Source organism: Balaenoptera musculus, chromosome 10, assembly GCF_009873245.2.
Source record: "Balaenoptera musculus isolate JJ_BM4_2016_0621 chromosome 10, mBalMus1.pri.v3, whole genome shotgun sequence".
Classification (NCBI taxonomy): Eukaryota; Metazoa; Chordata; class Mammalia; order Artiodactyla; family Balaenopteridae; genus Balaenoptera; species Balaenoptera musculus.
In genome coordinates, this window is record NC_045794.1 from 29,075,487 (window position 1) to 29,100,621 (window position 25,135).

Consider the following 25,135-nt stretch of genomic DNA (forward strand, 5'->3'; position numbering starts at 1 on the left):
GGTAATGCAATGCCTACATAGGTGCACCAAAAATATGTACAAAAATATCCACAGCATTGCTATTTATATGAGCCCCAAACTGGAAATGACTCAATAGTTCATTGGTAGAATGGAAAAATATGGAATATCATATACAGTGATGACAACAAATGAACTACACATTCACAGCATGTATGAATCTTACAAACAGGTGAGAAAAGACAAACACAAAAGAATACATGCTGTAAGATTACAATTGTATAAGTTAAGAAATAGGTAAAAAAGAAAAACAAAAACAAACCTTTTGGTGTTAGATATCAGTCTTGGGGTATAGTGATGAAAATGGACAAGAAGGAACTTCTGGGGTTCTGATAATGTACAGTGTCTTGATTTGAGTGGGTTCTGACTTCTTTGTAAACATTCATTGAGAGGTACACTTATGAGTTCCTGTATGTACATTATACTTAAATAAAAGATCACATTAAAATTTAAAAATATATATTTTAAAGAAATAGAGAAAAAGGTTATAATAACAGAAAATTTCACTGAAAAATTGAAATCTATATAAAAGAAACAAATAGATATTCTAGAAAGGAAAAATATAATATCTAAAACTAAGAGTTAGGGAGAAGGCCAGGATGATGAAGAAGGAAGAGCTGAGCTCACCTCCTCCCATGAACACAACAGAATTATAACTATTTACAGAGCAACTATATTTGAGAATGAGTTAAAGGCTAACAAAAAGTATTTTCCACAACTAAAGATGTAAAGAAGGAACCACAGTGCAAAGGGTAAAGGGGTGGAGATACAGAATAGTCAAGACAAACACCTGTGTGTAGGTGAACCACAAATGGTAAAATAATCACAATTACAGAGGTTCTCCCCAAAGAATGAGGGGTCAGAACCCCACATTGCACTCTCTGACCTGGAGGTGCCACGCTGAGAAGACAAAACCCCACAAGGTCTGACTTTGAGGGTAAGTGGGGTTTGTTTATGGGAGAGCCAAAAGGCTGTACAAGACGTACAAGATAGAGTCTCTGCTCTTAAAAGGCACCCACAAAATCTCACTTGCTCCAGGTCTTAGGTAAGAGGCAATAACTTAAGAGAAGCCTGGGTCATATCCACTTGCTGATCTTGGAGATCCTCCAGAGGGGAAGGACACAATTGCGACTACCCCTGGAGACACTGGCATCAGAGGTAGACTTTTCTGGGAGCTTGGCCTAATGCAAGGACACTGGTAATGGCAAGCACAATTTTGGAATCTTCTCTTTAGCCCATTAGTGCCAAGCACTTACCCACCTAACAGTGGGCTGACACTAGTCCTGAGACACCCTAGGTCACACAGGCAGCTGCACAGGGACAACCCACAGGACAACACAAGCCACATGGCCAGCTGTGCTGGGATCCAGCCCCATCCATGATTGGGCTACCATTCAGAGCACAAGGCAGAGCCTCACAGCCAACTGAGCTAGGGACCAGCATCACCTAGCAGCACACCCACAGTAGTCCATCCCACGACAACAGAAGACTCACACAGCCCATTTCATGGGCATCCCTAAGGCATATAGCTCTCATGACAAGAGAGAAATGTTCTGCTAGACCACATAATATGTCTCCTACATAAGACCACTTCTACGAATTTGAGAACCATAACTGACATACCTAATACAAAGAAATAAAAACAGAGAATTATTCAAAAAGAGGAGACCGAGGAATATGTTCCAAATGAAGGAAAAAGACAAAAATCTCAGAAGAAGAACTAAGAAAAGTGGAGATAAGTAATCTACCTGATAAATAATTCAAGGTAATAATCATAAAGATGTTCAACAAAATTGGGAGAAAAATAGATGAACACAGTGAGAACTTTAATGGAGTTAGAGAATATAAAGAAGAACCAAATACAGGTGAAGAATATAATACCTGAAATAAAAAATACACTAGAAGTAATTAACAGTAGATTAAATGATACAGAGAAATGGATCAGTGAACAGATAGAGTAATGGAAATAACTCAAGCTAAACAGAAAAAAAGAAAGGAATATTTTAAAAAATGAAGGTAGTTTAAGAAACCTCTCGGACAACATTGTTTACTAACATTTTCATTATAGGGGTCCCAGAAGGAAAAGAGAGAAAGGGGCAGATAACTTATTTAAAGAAATAATGGCTAAAAGCTTTCCTAAACTGGGAAAGTAAACATTCAGGTACAGAAAGGAAAGAGTCCCAAGCAAATGAACCCAAGGAGCTTCATACCAAGACATGTTATAATTAAAATGGCAAAAATTAAAGATAAGGAGAGAATCTTAAAAGCAGTCAGAGAAAAACAACTAGTTATGTACAAGGGAATTCCTGTAAGGCTATAAGCTGACTTTTCAACAGAAACTTTGCAGGCCAGAAAGGAGAGATATTGTATAATCAAGTGATAAAAAGACAAAGCTAAAGAAAATATACTTAACCTGGCAAGCTACAATTCAGATTTAAAGGAGAGATAAATAGTTTTACAGACAAGCAAAAGAGTTCAGTACCACTAAACTGCCTTTACAAGAAATGTTAAAAGGACTTCTCTAAAGAGAAAAGAAAAAAACACAACTAGAAATATAAAAATTACCAAAGGAAAAATCGCAATGGTAAAGTAAACACAGTAAAATATATTAAATCAATCACTTATAAAGCTGATTCAAAGGATAAAAGACTAAACAAGTAAAATCCATATCCACAATAAGCAGTTAAGAATTAAACAAAATAAAAATATGTAAAATATGATGTCAGAAATATTAAATGTGGGGGTGAAATAAAAATGTATGGTTATTCTAGGAATAATCATAGCTAAAAGAGGCAAAAGACCTGTATTGCAAAAACAATAAGACACTGATGAAAGAAATTGAAGATGACATAAAAAGGTGGAAAGATATACTGTGTTCTTGGATTGGAAGAATCAATAGTGTTAAAATGAACAAAGCAACCTAAAATTCAATGTAATCTGTATGAAATTACCAATGACATTTTTCACAGAAGTAGAACAAATAATTTTAAAACTTATATGGAAACACAAAAGACCCCAAACAGTCGAAACAATCTTGAGAAAGAACAGAGCTAGAAGAATCATGCTCCATGACTTCAGACTATTCTACAGATCTACAGTAATCAAAACAGTATGGTACAGGTACAAAAACCGACACATAAACCAATGGAACAGAATAGAAAGCCCAGAAATAAACCCACACACTTATGATCAGTTAATTGACAACACAGGAGGCAAAAATATACAATAGAGAAAAGACAGTCTCTTCAATAAGTGGTGCTGGAAAAACTGGACAGCTACATATGAAAGAATGAAATCAGAACATTTTTAACACCATATACAAAAATAAACTCAAAATGGATTAAAGACCCAAATGTAAGACCAGATACCATAAAACTCCTAGAGGGAAAGCATAGGCAGAACACACTTTGACATAAAATGTAGCGATATTTTTTTGGATCTGTCTCCTAGAGTAATGGAAACAAGAGCAAAAATAAACAAACAGGACCTAATTAAACTTAAAAGCTTTTGCATAACAAAGGAAACCATAAAGAAAATGAAAAGACAACATACAAAATGCAAATATTAGAAAATATTTGCAAATGATGCAACAAAGGATTAATTTCCAAAATATATAAACAGCTCATACAGCTCAATATCATAAAAATCCAAACAAGCCAGGGGAATTCCCTGGTTGTCCAGTGGTGAGGGGTCCACACTTCCAATGCAGGAGCCATGGCTTTGATCCCTGGTCAGGGAACTAAGATCCTGCATGCCATGTAGCATGGCAAAAAAACAAAACAAACAAACAAAAAAAACAAATAAACATCCCGATCAAAAAATGGACAGAAAATCTAAATAGACATTTCACCAGAGAAGACATAGAGATGGCCAACAAGCACATTAAAAGATGTTCAGCATCACTAATTTTTAGAGAAATGCACAGGTAACTGTATTCAATATCTTATAATTACTTATAATGGAAAATAATCTATAAAAATATACATATGTATAACTGAATCACATTTCTGTACACCTGAAACTAACAAAGTAAATCAACTATACTTCAATAAAAAATAATGCAGAGTTATTCGGTTGTGATCGAAGTTAAGAGATCATCAACAAAATAATCGTCTGTCTATCTATCTATCTATTTATCTATCTATCTCATGGTAACAACAAACAAAAAAACTTTAATACATAAACTCACATACACAAAAGAAAATAATCCATATACAACACTAAAGGTATTTATTGAATCACAAGGGAAGAGAACAAAAGAAGAAAGCGTTTGAAAAGAACTACAAAAACTACACAAAATGATGAACAAAATGGCAATAAGAACAAACCAATCAACTTCCCTAGCGGTCCAGTGGTTAAGACTCCATGCTTCCAATGCAGGAGGTGTGGATTCAGTCCCTGGTCAGGGAACTAAGATCCCACATGCTGTGTGGTGTGGCCAAATAAAAAATTATTCAAGAAATCAATGGAAAGCCACAAATAGTAACAGACCCTCAGAAAATGTTTGGGGAATATAATTAAAAGCAAAATCTCCCAATTCAGAAAACCTCTCCACAAAGAACATACCAATAAATAATTAATTTAAATATACATGCACTGAATACTCAAATCAAAAGGCATAGAGTAGTTGAATGAATAAAAAATCAAGACCTGCCCATATGCTGCCTACAAGACACTCACTTCAGATCTAAAGACACACACAGACTGAAAGTGAGAGGATGAGAAAAGGTATTCCACGCAAATGGAAACCAGAAAAAAGCAGGAGTAGCAATACTTATATCAAAATAGATAAAACAGACTTCAGAACAAAGACTGTAACAAGAGACAAGGACATTACATAATGATAAAGTGATCAATTCAATAAAAAGATATGACAATTATAAATATATATGCATTTAACTAAGGAGCACCTAAATAAATAAAGCAAATATTAACAGACATAAAGGGAGAAATTGACAAAAATGCAATAATAGTAAGGGAGATTAACACTTCACTTATATAAATGGACAGATCATTTAGACTGAAAATCAACAAGGAAACACTGACCTTCTTTAAATGATGCATTAGACCAGAGGGACTTGATATATATGTATGTATATCTATATGAAATATTTTATCCCAAAGCAGCAGAATACATATTCTTCTCAAGTTCACATGGAACATTACCTAGGTAAGATGGTATGTTAACTCACAATACAAAAGTCAATAAATTTAAGAAGATTGAAATCATATCAAGCATATTTTCCTACCATAGTGGTTTAAATTTAGAAACAATTACAAGATTACTGGAAAAAACCAAAACACCTGGGAGCTAAACTCTATGCTGCTAAACAAGCAATGGGTTACTGAACAAATCAAAGAGGAAATCAAAAAGTACCTAGAGAGAAATAAAAATGTATACACAATGATCCAAAATCTAGTGGATGAAACAAAAGCACTTTTAAGAAGGAGGCTAATAGCAATACAAGCCTATATCAGGGACATGAAAAATCTCAAATAAACGATCAAAACTTATACCTGGAGAAACTAGAAGAAGAACAATCAAAACTCAAAGTTAATAGAAGGAAAGAGATAATAGAGATTAGAGAAGAAATAAATGAAATAGAAATTAAAAAGCAATAAAAATATTAATGAAACTAAGATAGTTCTTTGAAAAGATTAAAAAATTTAATAAAATTTTGGCCAAACTCACTAAGAAAAAAGAGAGAACTCAAATAAGTAAAGTGAGAAATGAAAGAGGAGAAGTTAAGAATAACACAACAGAAATTACAAAGAATCATAAGGAATACTATGAATGATTATACCCCAATAAAATGAACAACCCAGAAGTAATGGATAAATCTCTAGAAAAGTAAAATCTCCTAAGACAGAATCAGGAAGAAATAAAATATCTTAACAGACAGATTACCAGTAATAAAATTGAATCAGTATTAAAAAATCTCCCAACAAGCAGAAGTCCAGGACCAGATGGCTTCAAAGGTGATATCTGCCAAACATTTAGAGAAAAGTTAACACCTATCCTTCTCAAACTATGCCAAAGAATTGAAGAGAAAGGAATGCTTCCAAATTCATTCTAGAACGACAGCATCACCCTCATACTAAAATCAGACAGACATCACAAGAAAAGAAAATTACAGGACAATATCACTGATGAACATAGATGCAAAAATCCTCAAACAATATTAGCAAACTGAATACAGCAATACATTAAAAAGTATCATAAATAACATTCAAGTGAAATTTATCCTGGGATGCAAGGATGATTCAATATCCATAAATCAAAGTGTGATACACCACATTAACAAAGTGAAGAATAAAAATCATGTGATCATCTCAGTAAAAGCAGAAAAATATTTGGCAAAATTCAACATACATTTATAATAAAAAATCTCAACATAGATGGTATAGTGGTAAAATCCCTCAACATAATAAACATCATAAATGACAAATCCAAAGCTAACATCATACTCAACAGTAAAAAGCTGAATGCTTTTCCTCTAATATCAGAAAAAATGACAAGGAAACTGACTCTTGCCACTTTTATTCAACAAGGTACTAGAAAGAAAATTAAAACTGTCACAGTTTGCAGATGATATGATACAGTATATAGAAAGTCAATAAACAAGTAAACCAATAAAGTATTAGAACTAATAAATGAATTCAGTAAAGTTTTAGAATACAAAATTAATGTACAGAAATCTGTTACACTTCTATAAACTAACAAAAACAATCAGAAAGAGAGATTAAGAATACAATCCCAGGTCAGAGTCAAGATGGAGGTGTGGGAAGACACGGAGTTCATGTCTCCCCACAACTAGGGTGCCTGCCAGATGCAGGTGGGGGACCTTGATATCCAAGGATATGAGAAGAACCCCCATGCGAACTGGTAGGACATGAGGAGACTGAAGGGGAGGAGAAGTGGAGGCTGGACAGGACTGGTGCCCCTGAGGGGTGGCTGAGAGAGGGGAGGGGTTCCCATGCCTGGAGGAATCCTTGGGGGCATGGATCAGGGGGGAGCATGCCCAGCCTTTCCCCTGCACAATCGGCCAAGGAAGTTTGCCCAGCTCTCAGGGCCAAGTCCTACACCCACAGAAGACCCCTCTGGGCTACACTGGTCCTGGGGGCATAAGAGGGAGGCTGGGGGAGAACAGAAAAGGCAGATGGGAGGGGTCCTCCAGGACCAGAGGAGTAGGAGAGGAGTGGAGGGCATTTGCCCCACCCACTTGGGCCCAGGAAAGCTGCTGGGCTCCAGGTGGGTTCCTCTGACCTCTGAGATCAAAGGCACAAGGAATGCCTGGACCCCCTTCTGTTCTGTTGAGCCTAAGCCCCACCCCCACACACCCCAGGACCTTTTCAGGCCCTCTGGGTCCTAAGCATAGGCCCTGCCTCCCACAGCCAAGGCCTTTTCCACCTTTTACTTTTCTCCTCTTTTCCACTATTGTGGTTCTGTTTTACCTTCCAGCTGTTGTTTCATTTCTACTTTTATTTTTATAGTCTTTCTAATATATCTGTTAGTTTCTTAGTATAATTTTATTTTTTACTCTTTGTTATTGTTATCTTTTTTTTGTTTTTGCCACAACACGTGGCTTGAGGGATCTTGGTTCACAAACTGGGGTTCTGGCCAAAGCTCTGGCTGTGGGAGTTCCAAGTCCAAGCCACTGGAATAACAGAGAATTTCAGACCCCAGGGAATATTCATCAGAGTGAGGTCTACTGGAGGTCCTCATGTTGGCACCAAGACCAAGCATTACCCCACAGCCTACAGACTCCTGTGCTGGAAGCCTCAGGCCAAACACCCAGGAAGACAGGAACACAATCCCACCCATCAATAAAAAGAAAATGAGACAGCAAGAAAATATGTCACAGATGAAGGAACAAGGTAAAAACCTACAAGACCAAATAAATGAAGAGGAAATAGTTAATCTACCTGAAAAAGAATTTAGAGAAATGATAATAAAATTGATCCAGAATCTTGTAAATAGAATGGAAGCATGGATTGAGAAAATACAAAAAATGTTTAACAAAGATCTAGAAGAATTAAAGAACAAACAAACGGAGATGAAAACACAATAACTGAAGTGAAAAATACATTAGAAGGAATTGATAACAGAATAAATGAGGCAGAAGAACGAATAAGTGTGTTGGAAAACAAGATGGTGGAAATAACTGCTGAGGAGCAGAATAAAGAAAAAAAAAGAAATGAATTTAAGACAATCTCACAAACCTCTGGGACAACACTAAAAGACACCAACATTCGAATTATATGTGTCCCAGAGGAAGAATAGAAAAAGAAAGGGTCTGAGAAAATATTTCAAGAGATTATAGTGGTAAACTTCCCTAACAAGGGAAAGGAAATAGTCAATCAAGTCCAGGAAGTGCAGAGAGTCCCATACAGGATAAACCTCAGGAGAACACACCAAAGCCTATATTAACCAAACAAACAGAAATTAAATTCAAAGAAAATATATTAAAAGCAGCAAGGGAAAAACAAGAAATAACATACAAAGGAATCCCCCTAAGGTTATCAACTGATTTTTCAGCAGAAACTCTGAAGGCCAGAAGGGAGTGTCAAGATATACTTAAAGTGATGAAAGAGAAAAAACTACAACCAAGATTATTCCAACCAGGAAAGATGTCATTCAGATTCAACAGAGAAATCAAAAGCTTTTCAGAAAAGCAAAGGCTAAGAGAATTAGGAACACCAACCAGATTTACAACCAATGCTAAAGAAACTTGTCTAGCTGGGAAACAAAAGGGAAGAAAAAGACACACAAAAACACAGAAAACAATTTTAAAAATGGTAATAGGAACATACATATTGATAATAACCTTGAATGTAAATGGATTAAATGCCCCAACCAAAAACACAGACTGGCTGAATGGATACAAAAACAAGACCAAAATATATGCTGCCAACAAGAGACCCACTTTAGACCTAGGGACACATACGGGCTGAAGGTGAAAGGATGGAAAAAGATATTCCATGCAAATGGAAATCAAAAGACAGTTGGAGTGTCAATTCACATATCAGATAAAATAGACTTTAAAATAAAGACTGTTACAAAAGAAAAGGAAGGACACTACAAAATGATCAAGGGATAAATCCAAGAAGAAGATATAAAAATTATAAATGTTTATGCAACCAACATAAGAGCACCTCAATACATAAGGTAAACGCTAACAACAATGAAAGGGGAAATTGACATTAACACAATAATAGTAGGGGACTTTAACACCCCACTTACACCAATGGGCAGATCATCCAAACAAAAAATAAATAAGGAAACACAAGCTTTAAATGACACAATAGACCAGATAGATTTAATTGATATTTATAGAACATTCCACCCAAAAGTGGCAGAATACACTTTCTTCTCAAGTGCACATGGAACATTCTTCAGGATAGATCACATCTTGGGTCACAAATCAAGCCTCAGAAAATTTAAAGAAATTGAAATAATATCAAGCATCTTTTCTGACCACAACGCTATGAGAATGGAAATAAATTACAGGAAAAACACTATAAAAAACACAAATATATGGAGGCTAAACAGTGCACTACTAAATAACCAAGAGATCACTGAGGAAATCAAAAAAGAAATTAAAAAATACCTAGAGACAAATGACAATGAAAACACGATGATCCAAAACCTATGGGAAGCAGCAAAAGCAGTTCTAAGAAGGAAGTTTATAGCAATTCAATATGATCTCAAGAAACAAGAAAAATCTCAAATAAACAATTTAACCCTACACCTAGATCAACTAGAGAAAGAAGAACAAAGAAAACATAAAATGAGTAGAAGGAAAGAAATCATAAAGATCAGAGCAGAAATAAATGAATTAGAAATGAAGAAAACAATAGCAAAGATCAATAAAACTAAAAGCACGTTCTTTGAGAAGATAAAAAAAAAAATTGATAAACCCTTAGCCAGACTCATCAAGAAAAAAAGGGAAAGAAGGGGAAATCAATAAAATTAGAAATGAAAAAGGAGAAATGACAATTGACACTGCAGAAATTCAAAAGATCGTAAGAGACTACTACAAACCACTATATGTCAATAAAATGGACAATCACGAAGAAATGGACAAATTCTCAGAAACATACAATTTTCCAAGACTGAACCAGGAAGAAATAGAATATATAAACAGACCTATCCAAGTAATGAAATTGAAGCTGTAATTAAAAATCTTCCAACAAACAAAAGTGCAGGACCAGATGGCTTCACAGGCGAATTCCATCAAACATTTAGAGAAGAGCTAATGTCCATCCTTCTCAAACTCTTCCAAAAAATTACAGAGGGAGGAACACTCCCAAATTCATTCTATGAAACCACCATCAGCCTGATACCAAAACCAGAAAAGGATAGCACAGAAAAAGAAAATTATAGACCAGTATCACTGATGAACATAGATGCAAAAATCCTGAACAAAATACAAGCAAACAGAATCCAACAACACATTGAAAAGATCATGCACCATGATCAAGGGGGATTTATCCAAGGGATGCAAAGATTCTTCAATTTATGCAAATCAATTAATGTGATACACCATATTAACAAATTAAGGAATAAAAACCATGTGATCATCTCAATAGATGTAGAAAAAGTTTTTGACAAAATCCAACACCTTTTTATGATAAAAACTCTCCAGAAAATGGGCATAGAGGGAACCTACCTCAAGATAATAAAAGCCATATATGAAGAACCGACAGTAAACATCATGCTCAAAGGTGAAAAACTGAAAGCATTTCCACTAACATCAGGAACAAGACAAGAATGTCCACGCATGCCACCATCATTCAACATAGTTTTGGTAGTCCTAGTCATGTATGGCAATCAGAGAAGAAAAATAAATAAAAGGAATACAAACTGGAAAAGAAGTAAAACTGTCACTGTTTCCCAATGACATGACACTACACATAGAAAATCCTTAAGATGCCACCAGAAAACAACGAGAACTAATCAATGAATTTGGTAAGGTTGCAGGATACAAAATTAATGCACAAAAATCTCTGGCATTCCTATACACCAACAACGAAAAATCAGAGATTGAAATTAAGGAAACACTCCCATTTACCATTGCAACAAAAAGGAATAAAATACCTAGGAATAAACCTGCCTAAGGAGGCAAAAGACTTGTCTTAGAAAACTATAAAACACTGGTGAAAGAATCAAAGATGACATAAACAGATGGAGAAGTATACCACGTTCTTGATTGGAAGAATCAATATTGTGAAAATGACTATACTACCCAAAACAATCTAGTGATTCAATGCAATCCCTATCAAACTACGAATGACATTTTTCACAGGACTGGAACAAAAAATTTTACAATTCATATGGAAACAGAAAAGACCCCGAATAGCCAAAGCAATCTTGAGAAAGAAAAACGGAGCAGGAGGAATCAGGCTCCCAGACTTCAAACTATACCACAAAGCTACAGTAATCAAGACAGTATGGTTCTGGCACAAAAACAGAAATATAGATCAATGGTATAGGATAGAATGCCAAGAGATAAACCCATGCATATATGGGCACCTAATTTATGACAAAGGAGGCAAGAACAAACAATGGAGAAAAGCTAGCCTCTTCAATAAATGGTGCTGGAAAAACTGGATAGCTACATGTAAAAGAAAGAAATGAGAACACTCTCTAACACCATACACAAAAATAAACTCCAAATGGATTAAAAACCTAACGTAAGATGAGACATTATAAAACTCTTAGAGGAAAGCATAGGAAAAACACTCTTTGACATAAACACAGCTAGATCTTTTTTGACCCACTTCCTAGAGTTATGAAAATAAAAACAAAAAATGAACAAATGGGACCAAATTAAACTCAAAAGCTTTTACACAGCAAAGGAAACCATAAAAAAGACAAAAAGACAACCCTCAGAATGGGAGAAAATATTTGCAAGTGAAACCACAGACAAAGGATTCATCTCCAAAATATACAAACAGCTCATGGAACTCAATATAAAAAGTAACTAGAAAGTTAACAGCTACCAGTAAAAATAACTAGAAATAACTAGAAAGTCAGCTCCCAGTTCTCCAACTCTAGATTGTGAAAAGATGGATTCTGCTCTCCAAGCATCACTTTCTTTGCCAGCTACTCCTTTGGCAAAGGAAAAGAGAACAGTTTTCCTTCACCAAAAGCTATAACAAACGGTTTTGGTAGCAGTCCACTGACTCCGTCAGCTAGGATATCAGCACTAAACATCATGGGCGATCTCTTACGGAAAGTAGGGGATTAAGAATCCAAATTAGCAGCTTGCAGGAATTTTGCAAGCTGCTAAACAAGCAAACAAACAACCTAATTAAAAACTGGGTGGAAGACCTAAATAGACATTTCATGAAAGAAGACATACAGATGGCCAAGAATCACTTGAAAAGATGCTCAACATCACGAATTATTAGAGAAATGCAAATCAAAACTACAATGAGATATCACCTCACACTGGTCAGAATGGCTATTATCAAAAAATCTAGAAAAAATAAATGCTGGAAAGGGTGTGATGAAAAGGGAACCCTCTTGCACTGTTGGTGGAAATGTAAATTGATACAACCACTATGGAAAACAGTATGGAGGCTCCTTAAAAAACTAAAAATGGAACTACGATATGACACAGCAATCCCACTACTGGGACTATACCCTGAGAAAACCATAATTCAAAATGAAACATGTACCACAATGTTCATTGCAGCACTATTTACAATAGCCAGGACATGGAACCAACCTAATCATCCATAGACAGATGAATGGATAAAGAAGATGTGGCACATGTATAAAATGGAATATTACTCAACCATAAAAAGAAATGAAATTGAGCTATTTGTAGTCAGGTGGATGGACCTAGAGTCTGTCATACAGAGTGAAGTAAGTCTGAAAGAGAAAAACAAATATTGTATGCTAACGCATATACATGGAATCCAAAAAAAAAAAAAAAAGGTACTGATGAACCTAGTGACAGGGTTGGAATAAAGATGTAGACATGGATAATGGACTTGAGGACATGGGGAGGGGGTTGAAGCTGGGGCAAAGTGAGAGTAGCATCGACATATATACACTACCAAATATAAAATAGATAGCTAGTGGGAAACAGCAGCATAGCACAGGGAGATCAGCTTGGTGCTTTGCGACAACCTAGAGGGGTGGGATAGAGAGGGTGGGAGTGAGGCTCAAGAGGGAGGGGTTATGGGGATATATATATGCATATGGCTGATTCACTTTGTTGTACAACAGAAACTAACACTGTATTGTGAAGCAATTATATTCCAATAAAGATGTATTTAAAAAAAAAGAATACAATCCCATTTACAATTACATCAAAAAGAATAAAACACCTAAGGAAAAAAATCTATCCAAAGATGTAAAGGCTTATACTCAGAAAACTATATGACACAGTAAAAGTAATTCAAGATGACACAAACAAATGGAAAGATATACTATGCTGATGGATTGGAAGAAAAAATGTTTTTAAAATGATCAAACTACCCAAGGTAATCTACAGATCAATGCAATCCTTATCAAAATACCAGCAGCATATTTCACAGAACTAGAGCAAAAATCCTAAAAATTGCATGGAAACACAAGAGGCCCTGAATAGCCAAAGCAATCTTGAGAAAGAATAACAATGCTGGCATCCGCTCCTTGATTTCAAATGATACTACGAAATATAGTAATCAAAACAACACTGTACTGGCACAAAACCAGACACAAAGATCAATGGAACAGATTAGAGACCACAGAAATAAACCCATGCTTAGCAAATAGGATGTCTCCTACAAATGACCACTTATTCAAGGTTGAGAAATGTAACAAATTTACCAGATACATAGAAATAAAACCAATAAATTAGGCAAAATGAGGTGACAGAGGAACATGCTCCAAACAAAGGAACAATATAAAATTCCAGAAGAAGAAATTATCTGAAGTGGAGATAGAAAATCTACCCAAGAAAGAGTTCATGGTACTGATCTTAAAGTTAATCAATGAAATTAGGAAATACATAGATGCACAGAGCAATAAGTTAGAAGTTTTTAACAAAGAGTTAAAAAGAAAGAAAAAGAAAACTGTAAAAAAACACAAACACTTGGAGGCTAAACAATATGCTACTAAACAACCAGTGAATCCCTGAAGAAATCAAACAAGAAATAAAAAATTACCTGGAGAAAATTGAAAATGAACTCACTATGATCAAAATCTATGGCATGCAGCAAAAGTAGTTCTGAGACGGAAGTTTACCTTAGAAACCAAGAAAAATCTCAAATAAACAACCTAACCTTATATCTAAAGGAAGCAGTAAAAGAACAAGCAAAACCCAATGTTAGTAGATGGAAAGAAATAAACATCAGAGCAGAAGTAAACAAAACTGAGACTAAAAAAGCAGTAGGAAAGATCAATGAAAATGAGTTGGCTCTTTCAAAAGATAAACACAATTGATAAACATTTACCCAGATTTATCAAGGAAAAGAGAAGTTCTAAATCAGTGAAATCAGAAATAAAAAAGAAGTTACAACTGACACTATAGAAATACAAAGCATCCTGAGAGAGTACTATGAACAACTATATGCCAATAAAGTGGACAATTTATATAGAAGAAATGGACAAATTCCAAGAAATATACAATCTCCCAAGACTGAACCAGGAAGAACTAGAATATATAAACAGTCAGATTGCCAGTAATGAAAATGAATCAGTAATAAACCTTCCAACAAACAAACGTCCAGGACAAGATGGCCACAGGTGAATTCTACCAAACATTTAAAGAAGAGTTAATACCTACCTTTCTCAATGTATTCCAAAAAACAGCAGAGGAAGGAATGCTTCCAAACTCATTCTATGAGGTCAACATCACCCTGATACCAAAACCAGACAAAGAAACCACAGGAAAAGAAAATTAGAGGCCAATATCACTGATGAACATCGATGCAAAAATTCTTGACAAAATATTAGCAAACCAAATCAAACAATACATTAAACAGATCACACACCATGATCAAGTGGTATTTATCTCAGGGATGAAAGAATTTTTCATTATCCACAAACCAATCCATGTGATACACCATATTAATAAATTGAAGAATAAAAACCATATGATTATATCAATAGATGCAGAAAAACTATTTACAAAATTCTGACATCCATTTATGATAAAAAAAGAAAAAAAAACTCTACAGTGTTTGCTTTGACAGCACATATACTAAAAAAACTCTCCATAGAGTGGGTATAGAGGGAACACACCTCAACATAATAAAGGCTATATAGGATAACCCCACAGTTAACATCATACTCAATGGTTTGAAGGTGAAATCATTTCTTCTAAGATCAAGAAGAAGACAAGGATGCCCACACTTGCCACATTTATGCAACATAATATTGGAAGCCCTAGACACAACAGTCAGACAAGAAAAAAGAAGAAAAGAAATCCAAATTGGAGAGGAAGAGGTAAAACTGTCACTCTTTGTAGATGACATTATACTCTTCTGAAGACTCCACCAAAAACTTCTGGAGCTCATCAATGAATTTGGCAAAATGGCAGGATACAAAATTAGCATGTAGAAATCTATTGCATTTCTACAAACTTGCAATGAACTATTAGAAAGAGAAATTAAGGAAACAATCACACTAACAATTGCATCCAAATGAATGAAATACCTAGGAAGAAACCTACCTAAGGAGGTGAAAGACCTGTACTTAGAAAACTATAAGATGCTCATGAGAAAAAACTAAAGATGACAGAAACAGATGGAAAGATACACTGTGATCATGTATTGGAAGAATTAATATTGTTTAAATGATGATACTACCTAAGGCAATTTACAGATCCAGTGCAATCCTTATCCAAATATCAATGGCATTTTCCACAGAACTAGAACAAATAATTTTAAAATTTGTATGGAAACACAAAAGACCCCCAAATAGCCAAAACAATCTTGAGAAAGAAAAACAGAGCTGTAGATATCATACTCCACGACTACAGACTATACTATTGGGTGGGCCAAAAAGTTCGTTTGGGGACTTGAAGAACCATACTCCATGACTTCAGACTATACTACAAATCTATAGTAATTAAAACAGTATGAAAAAAAAAATAAAAAATAAAAAATAAAACAGTATGGTACTGGTACCAAAAAAAGGCACATAAACCAGTGGAACAGAATAGAAAGCCCAGAAATAAACGCATACACTTATGGTCAGTTAATCTACAACAAAGGAAGGAAAAATATACAATGGAACAGTCTCCTCAGTAAGTGGTGCTGGGAATACTGGACAGCTACACATAAAAGAATAAAATTGGAATGTATCTTCACACCATATACAAAAATAAACTCAAAAGGGATTAAAAACCTAAATGTAATACTGGAAATCATAAAACGCCAAGAAGAAAAAATAGGCAGAACACTCTTTGGGATAAATCATAGCAGTATATATATATATTTTTTGGATCTGTCTCCTAAGACAAAGGAAACAAAAGCAAAAAAAAAAAAAAAAAAAGGGACCTAATTAAATTTAAAAGCTGTTGCATAACAAAACCATTGACAAAATGTAAAGACAACATACTGAATGGGAGAAAATATCTGCAAACGCTACAAGTGATAGGAGTTAATATTCAAAAATATAAATAACTCATAAACTCAATGTCAAAAAACCAAACATCCCAATTAAAAACTGGGCAGAAAATCTAATAGATCTTTTTTCAAAGAAGACATACAGATGACCAACAGACGCATGAAAACATGCTCAACATCACTAATCATCAAGAAAATTCAAATCAAAATCACAATGAAAAATCACTTCTCTCCTGTCAGAATGGTTGGTGAGGACATGGAAAAAAGGAAACCCTTGTTTGTGGGAATGTGAATTGGTGCAACCACTGAGGAAAGCAGTATGGAAGTTTCTCAAAAAACTAAAAATAGAATTACTATATGATCCAGCAATTCTGAAGAAAATGAAAACATTAATTCAAATAGATACATGCATCTCAACGTTCATAGAAGCATTATTTACAATAGATAAAATATGGAAGCAACCTAAATTTCTAAGAACAGATGAATGGATAAAGATGTGGTATGGGAAGTTCCCTGGTGGTCTAGTGGTTAGGAATTGGTGCCTTCACTGTGGCAGCCTGGGATCAATCTCTGGTCAGGGAACTGAGATCCTGCAAGCCACGCAGCACAGCCAAAAAAAAGAAGATATAGATATATATACACACACACACACATATATCTATACTATGGAATATTACTCAGCCATGAAAATAAATGAAATTTTGCCATCAAATAGATGGACTTGGAGAGCATTATGCTAAGTGAAATGTCATACAGAGAAAGACAAATATTGAATAATATCATTTATATGTGGAATATAAAAAATAAAACAAACTAGTGAATATAACAAAAATATAAAAAAGAAGCAGACTCACAGATGTAGAGAATAAACTAGTGGTACCAGTGGGAAGAGGGAAGCAGGGAGGGGCATGATAGTATTAAGAGGTACAAGCTACTATGTATAAAATAAATAAGCTACAAGGATATACTGTAAGCATTAGGAATATAGCCAATATTTTATAATAACTATAAATGAGTATAACCTTTAAAAATCATGGATCACTATGTTGTACACACCTGAAACTTATATAATATTGTAAATCAAGTATACCTCAGTAAAGAAAAAAAGAAATAAACCCACACTATATTTTCAATTTTTCTGTGACAAAGGAGGCAAGAATGTATAATTGGGAAAAGACTGCCTCTTCAATAAATGTTGCTAGGAAAGTGGACAGCTACATTCAGAAGAATCAAACTACTCTCTCACATCAAATTATAATTTTCTAAAAACTAAAAGGATTAAAATTCCTAGAAGAAAACATGGATCTCTTAGCAATATATTTTGAATCTGTCTCCACAGGAAAGGGAAACAAAAGCAAAAATAAACAAATGGGACTACATTAAGCTAAAAAATTTCTGCATAGGAAAGGAAATTATAAACAAAAGGAAAAAGCAGCCTATTGAATGGGAGAAGATATTAGCAAATAATATATATCCAATAAAGGGTTAAATTTGAAGTATTCAATGTACTTATAGAAATCAACAACAAGAAAGCAAACAACCCAATTAAAAATGAGCTGAGGAACTGAATCGACATTTTTCCAAAGAAGACATACAGATGGCCAACAAACACATGAAAAAATGCTCAACATCACCAATCATCAGGAAAATGCAAATCAAAACAACAAGATATCACCTCACACCTCTCATGGCTATCATCAAAAAGAGAACAACTAACAAGTGTTGGTGAAGATGTGAAGAAGTGGAACCCTCACTGTTGGTGGGATTGTAAATTGGTGCAACCACTATGAAAAACATTATGGTGATGCTGCAAAGAATTAGAAGTAGAATTGCCGTATGATTCAGCAATTGAACTTCTGGGTATTTACCTGAAAAAAAAAACACTGATTTGAAAAGATATATGCACCTCTATGTTCATTGTGGCATTATTAATAATAGCCAAGATATGGAGGCAACCCAAGTTTCTACTGATAGATGAGTGAATAAACAAGATGTGGTATACCTATACAATAGAATATTATTCAGCCATAAAAAAATAAAATCTTACCATTTGCTACAACATGGGTGTATCTAGGAGGTATTATGTTAAGTGAAATAAGCCAGAGTAAGACAAACACCACATGATCTCATTTATATGTGGAATCTGAAAAAAAAAAATGAAAGCATATTATAGATACAGAGGACAAATGGGTGGTTGTCAGAAGGGAGGTGGCTGGGGGGTAGGCAAAATTGGTGAAGGGTCTTTAGAGGTACAAATCTCTAGTTATATAATAAATAAGTCAAGGTGATGTAATATACAGTATAAGGAATATAGTCAATAATGTAATAACTTTGTGTGGGCATAGGTGGTTACTAAACTTATTGACAATTTCATAATTTATGCAAATATAAATCACTATGTAGTAACCTGAAACTAACATAATATTGTAGATCAACTATACCTTAATTAAAATACAAATAAGAACTACGTGCATGGATTTAATAACAGTGGATCAGGAAAAAATAGAATTAGTAATATATCAATGGAAAATACCTAGACCAGAACACATAATGTAAACTGAATGGAAAGACATATATAAGCACAGGTGACATATAGAAAACCCTCCCAACCCTTTATATACATGCAATGGAGTCATAGAAGGGGAGGAAAGAGGAAGAGAAGGGGATGGAAGTTTTATTAAAATAAATATTGAAAGAATTTTTCAACTTTTATATAACTTACAGTTTTAAGACTCATGAAACATACACAATCTCTTTTATACAATAAAGACAAAGAAAATCATAGCTAGACACATCACTGTCAAATTTCTGAAAACCAAAGACAAATAGAAAATCTTAAAAGCAGACTGAGAAAAAAAGATTATTACCTTCAAAGAAGTAATGACATCACTGACACTTGATTTTTCAACAGTAACAATGGAAGAAAATGAAATTACTTCTTTAAAGTGCTAAAAGAAAATAAATGGTAGTTCAGAATTCTATACACACTAAAAGTGTTGTTAAAAAAGGAAAATAAAATAAAGCTTTTTGTCAAAAAAAAAGAAAAACAAAAGAGAGTATCCAAATGGCCAAGAACCATATGAAAATGGACTTATCATTAATTAGTCTTCAATGATGTGCCACTGCAAACTTGAATAGACACTGCACTACTAAATAACCAAAAGATCATTGAAGAAATCAAAGAAAAAAATATATATATATAGAAACAAACGACAACAAAAACATGATGACCCAAAACCTATGGGATGCAGCAAAAGAAGTTTTAAGAAGGAAATTTATAGCCATTCAATCTCACCTTAAGAAACAAGAAAAATTTCAAATAAACTTCTAAACCTACACTTAAAACAACTAGAGAAAGAAAAACAAAGAAATCCCAAAGTCAGTAGAAGGCAAGAAACCATAAAAATCAGAGAAGAAATAAATGAAATAGAAATAAAGAAAACAATAGCATAGATCAATAGAACTAAAAGCTGGTTCTTTGAGAAGATAAACAAAATTGATAAACCCTTAGCCAGACTCATCAAGAAAAAAAAGAGAGAGGAAGCAAATCAATAAAAGTAGAAATGAAAAAGGAGAAACAACTGACACTGCAGAAATTCAAAGGATCATAAGAGACTACTGCAAACCACTATATGCCAATAAAATGGACAACCATGAAGAAATGGACAAATTCTCAGAAACGTACAATTTTCCAAGACTGAACCAGGAAGAATTAGAAAATATAAACAGACTTATCCAAGTAATGAAATTGAAGCTGTAATTAAAAATCTTCCAACAAACAGAAGTCCAGGACCAGATGGTTTCACAGGTGAATTCTATCAAACATTTAGAGAAGAGCTAACACCAATCCTTCTCAAACTCTTCCAAAAAATTGCAGAGGAAGGAACACTCTCAAATTCATTCTACGAAATGACCAGCACCCTGATACCAAAACCAGAAAAAGATATCACAGAAAAAGAAAATTATAGACCAATATAACTGATGAACATAGATGAACAAAATACTAGGAAACAGAATCCAGCAGCACATTAAAAGGATCATACACCATGATCAAGTGGGATTTATCCCAGTTATGCAAGGATTCTTCAATATATTCAAATCAATCAATGTGATACACCACATTAACAAATTAAGGAATAAAAACCATATGATCATCTCAATAGATGCAGAGAAAGCTTTTGACAAAATTCAACAGCTTTTTATGATAAAAACTCTCCAGAAAATGGGCATAGAGGGAACTTACCTCAACATAATAAAGGCCATATATGACAAACTCACAGCAAGCATCATACTCAAAGGTGAAAAACTGAAAGCATTTCCACTAAGATCAGGAACAAGACAAGGATGTTCACTCTCACCACTCTTACTCAACATAGTTTTGGAAGTCCTAGCCACAGAAATCAGAGAAGAGAAAGAAAAAAAAGGAATACAAATTGGAAAAGAAGGAGTAAAATTGTCACTGTTTGCTGATGACATGATACTATACATAGAAAATCCTAAAGATGCCAACAGAAAACTACAAGAACTTATAAATGAATTTGGTAAGGTTGCAGGATACAAAATTAATGCACAGAAATCTCTGGCATTCCTATACACCAACAATGAAAAATCAGAAAGAGAAATTAAGGAAACACTCCCGTTTAGCATTGCATCAAAAAAGAATAAAATACCTAGGAATAAACCTGCCTAAGGAGGCAAAAGACTTGTACTCAGAAAACTATAAAACACTGATGAAAGAAATCAAAGATAACATAAACAGATGGAGACATATACCACGTTCCTGGATTGGAAGAATCAATATTGTGAAGATGATTATACTACCCAAAGCAATCTACAGTTTCAGTGCAATCCCTCTCAGACTACCAATGGTATTCTTCACAGAATTAGAACAAAAAATTTTACAGTTCATATGGAAACACAAAAGACCCCGAATAGCCAAAGTAATCTTGAGAAAGAAAAATGGAGCTGGAGGAATCAGTCTCCCAGACTTCAAACTATACCACAAAGCTTCAGTAATCAAGACAGTATGGTACTGGCACAAAAAACGAAATATAGATCAATGGTATAGGATAGAATGCCCAGAGGTAAACCCACGCATATATGGGCACCTAATTTACGCAAAGGAGGCAAGAACAAACAATGGAGAAAAGACAGCCTCTTCAATAAATGGTGCTGGAAAAACTGGATAGCTACATGTAAAAGAATGAAATTCGAACACTCCCTAACACCATACACAAAAATAAACTCTAAATGGATTAAAGATTTAAATGTAAGACCAGACACTATAAAACTCTTAGAGGAAAACATAGGAAAAACACTCTTTGACATAAACCATAACAAGATCTTTTTTGACCCACCTCCTAGAGTAACAGAAATGAAAACAAAAATAAACAAGTGGGACCTAATTAAACTTAAAAGCTTTTGCACAGCCAAAGAAACCATAAACAGGACAAAAAGACAACCCTCAGAATGGGAGAAAATATTTGCAAATGAAACAACAGACAAATGATTAATCTCCAAAATATACAAGTAGCTCATGGAGCTCAATATCAAAAACACAAACAATCCAGTTAAAAAATGGCCAGAAGACCTAAATAGACATTTCACAAAGGAAGACCTACAGATAGCCAAGAGACACATGAAAAGATGCTCAACATCACTAATTATTAGAGAAATGCAAATCAAAACTACAATGATGTATCACCTCACACCGGTCAGAATGGCCATTATCAAAATATCTAGAAACAATTAATGCTGGAAAGGGTGTGGTGAAAAGGGAACCCTCCTGCACTGTTTGTGGGAATGTAAATTGATACAACTGCTATGGAAAACAATATGGAGGTTCTTTAAAAAACTAAAAGTAGAACTGCCATATGACCCAGTAATCCCACTACTGGGCATATACCCTGAGAAAACAATAATTCAAAAAGAGATATGTACCACAATGTTCACTGCAGCACTATTTACAATAGTCGGGACATAGAACCAACTTAAATGTCCATAGACAGATGAATGGATAAAGAAGATATGGCACATAGATACAATGCAGTATTACTCAGACATAAAAAGAAACAAAACTGAGTTATTTCTAATGAGGTAGATGGACATAGAGTCTGTCACAAAGAGTGAAGTAAGTCAGAAAGAGAAAAACAAATACTGCATGCTAACGCATATATATGGAATCAAAAAAAAAAAACAAAAAAAAAACCACAAGTGGTACTGATTAACCTAGTTGCGGGGCAGAAATAAAGAAGTAGACACACAGAACGGGGTGGGAGGGCAAAGCTGGAGCGAAGTGAGAGTAACATCGACGTATTTACACTACCAAATGTAAAATAATTGGCTGGTGGGAAACAGCAGCATAGCACAGGGAGATCAGCTGGGTGCTTTGCGGTGACCTAGAGGGGTGGGATAGGGAGGAAGGGAGGGAGGCTCAAGAGGGAGGGGATATGGGGACATGTGTATGCATAAGGCTGATTCGCTTACTGCAACAGAATCTAACACAGTATTGTGAAGCAATTATACTCCAATAAAGATCTATGTAAAAAAAAAAGTTATAGAAAATCCTATATTTTACAAGGATGTGGAGAAACTGGAACTCAAATACACTGTTGTTGAGAGTGTAAATTGGCCAAAATTTTTGGGAAAATGTTTGAAATTATCTGTTAAAGATGCAAATTCATATACTCTACAAATTTGCAATTCCACTTCTAGGTGTATATGCAACAGAAACTATCACAGCCGTACTATTTACTCTAACTGGAAACTCCTACTCAAATATACTATCCATAAACAATAGAAGGTAAAAATGAATTGAGTATATTTACATGTAGGAACACTATATACTAAGATTAATCAACAAAGTACAACTTTACATAAATCTCCCAAATATAAAGTTTAACAAAAGAAGCAGACACAAGAGTACAATACTGTATGATTCAATTTATACAATATATATAGACATGCTATTTGAAGTAAGGATGGAGGTTACACCTGGGAGCGGGTGACAGTCAAGGTCTTTGGGGGGTGCTGATAGTATTATCTTGCTTGATCTGGGTGCTGGCTATGAGAGAGGTCAGAGCAGCGCACTCCAGAATGTGCCACTTTTGCATGTGGATTATTTTGAGCTGAGGAAGTAAAGGCCCAGCAGCCTCAGGAAGAGTTTTAACCTCCCCCTTTACTGCCTAAAAGAATTTAGATTGGGGGTCTATAACAGAAAGAGAGAACTTTTTATATCTAAACGACTTACCTGCATGTCAGGGCAAACATCTGATTACCAAACGTCTGCTCTTCTCAGCTTCCTGTGACTTGTCTTCCCCCCTTTGAAACCTCAGGCTCTTACCCCTTTCCTTACCTCAGGGTTGTATATAAACATGAATTTCCTGAGGTGCCTTTGGGTTTCATATCTTTGAGGGGTTCCTTGTAAAAAAAATTAAATTTCTGTTTTTCCTGTTAATCTATATAATATCAATTTAATTATTAGACCAGCCAAGAACCTAGAAGAGAAAAATTTTCCTCCACAATAGTTACATGGATATGATAAGTTTCTGAAAATGTATTGAGCTGTACAATTATATGAGTTTTTCAATATGCATATAATACTTCAATAGTTTAAAAATTGACTTTGATGTAAAAAACTGGTCTTAAGTATTAATAAATAATAAAAAACTGAGAAGTATACTTCATAGAAATCTACCACAAAAGACAAAAATATCCAGCAATAATAAAACAAACATTAAACTAAAAAGGAGCAACTGAAGTTCCTGATCAAATGTTTGATTTATCCCCAATAATTCTCAACATAGAACATTTCAGAGATAATTACGGTCTGAGATTTTCTTGGACTAGTTGTTTAGTCAACTACATAGGTATCAGATTATATGTAGCATATCAGATTGGAGCTTTGCTATATATTATAGTTTGAAACTACAAAATTTAAGTATCTTTGTAGAGGAGAGATTTGAAGCATAATAACCATTAAAAGAATTGTAACCTATCCAGAATCCATAAATGGGCAGAGTACAATATTTTAGGTCCTTATATAAAGAACAAGGAATGTAGTCTATTTGAATAATAAATAACCATGTGAAATTGCAAATATTTTACTATTTTTGACCTAAATGTGGTAATTTGATATGATTCAACCTAATAATAGCCAAATTCTTTTTGTTGGTCTACTTTGCTTTACAAGGACTCAGCATGCTCATAGAAGTCTTTTAATTACCTTTGAGATGAGAAAAGGTATATAAAAATTCTTCCTAAAATTGCATTTATACAATAAGATTGTTTCTTTTTGAGAGACTGAAGTTTATTATCAGAAAATGAGGACATTACTCTGTTTTTGGAAAGGTGTAGAGATCTAATCAAGTCTTGGTTGACTACTGTGGTTCTTCTTCTTTGTATGTTGGAGTAACTAAAAAATATAGAGCTACTTCTACTATTTTCTCTAAAACCTATAAAAGTCATAATTCCAGTCCCCAAAATCTTCTCTGCTCTTTTAAAGAAAAATAGATTGAGATAATCTAGACCTTAAGGTAAGCCTTCT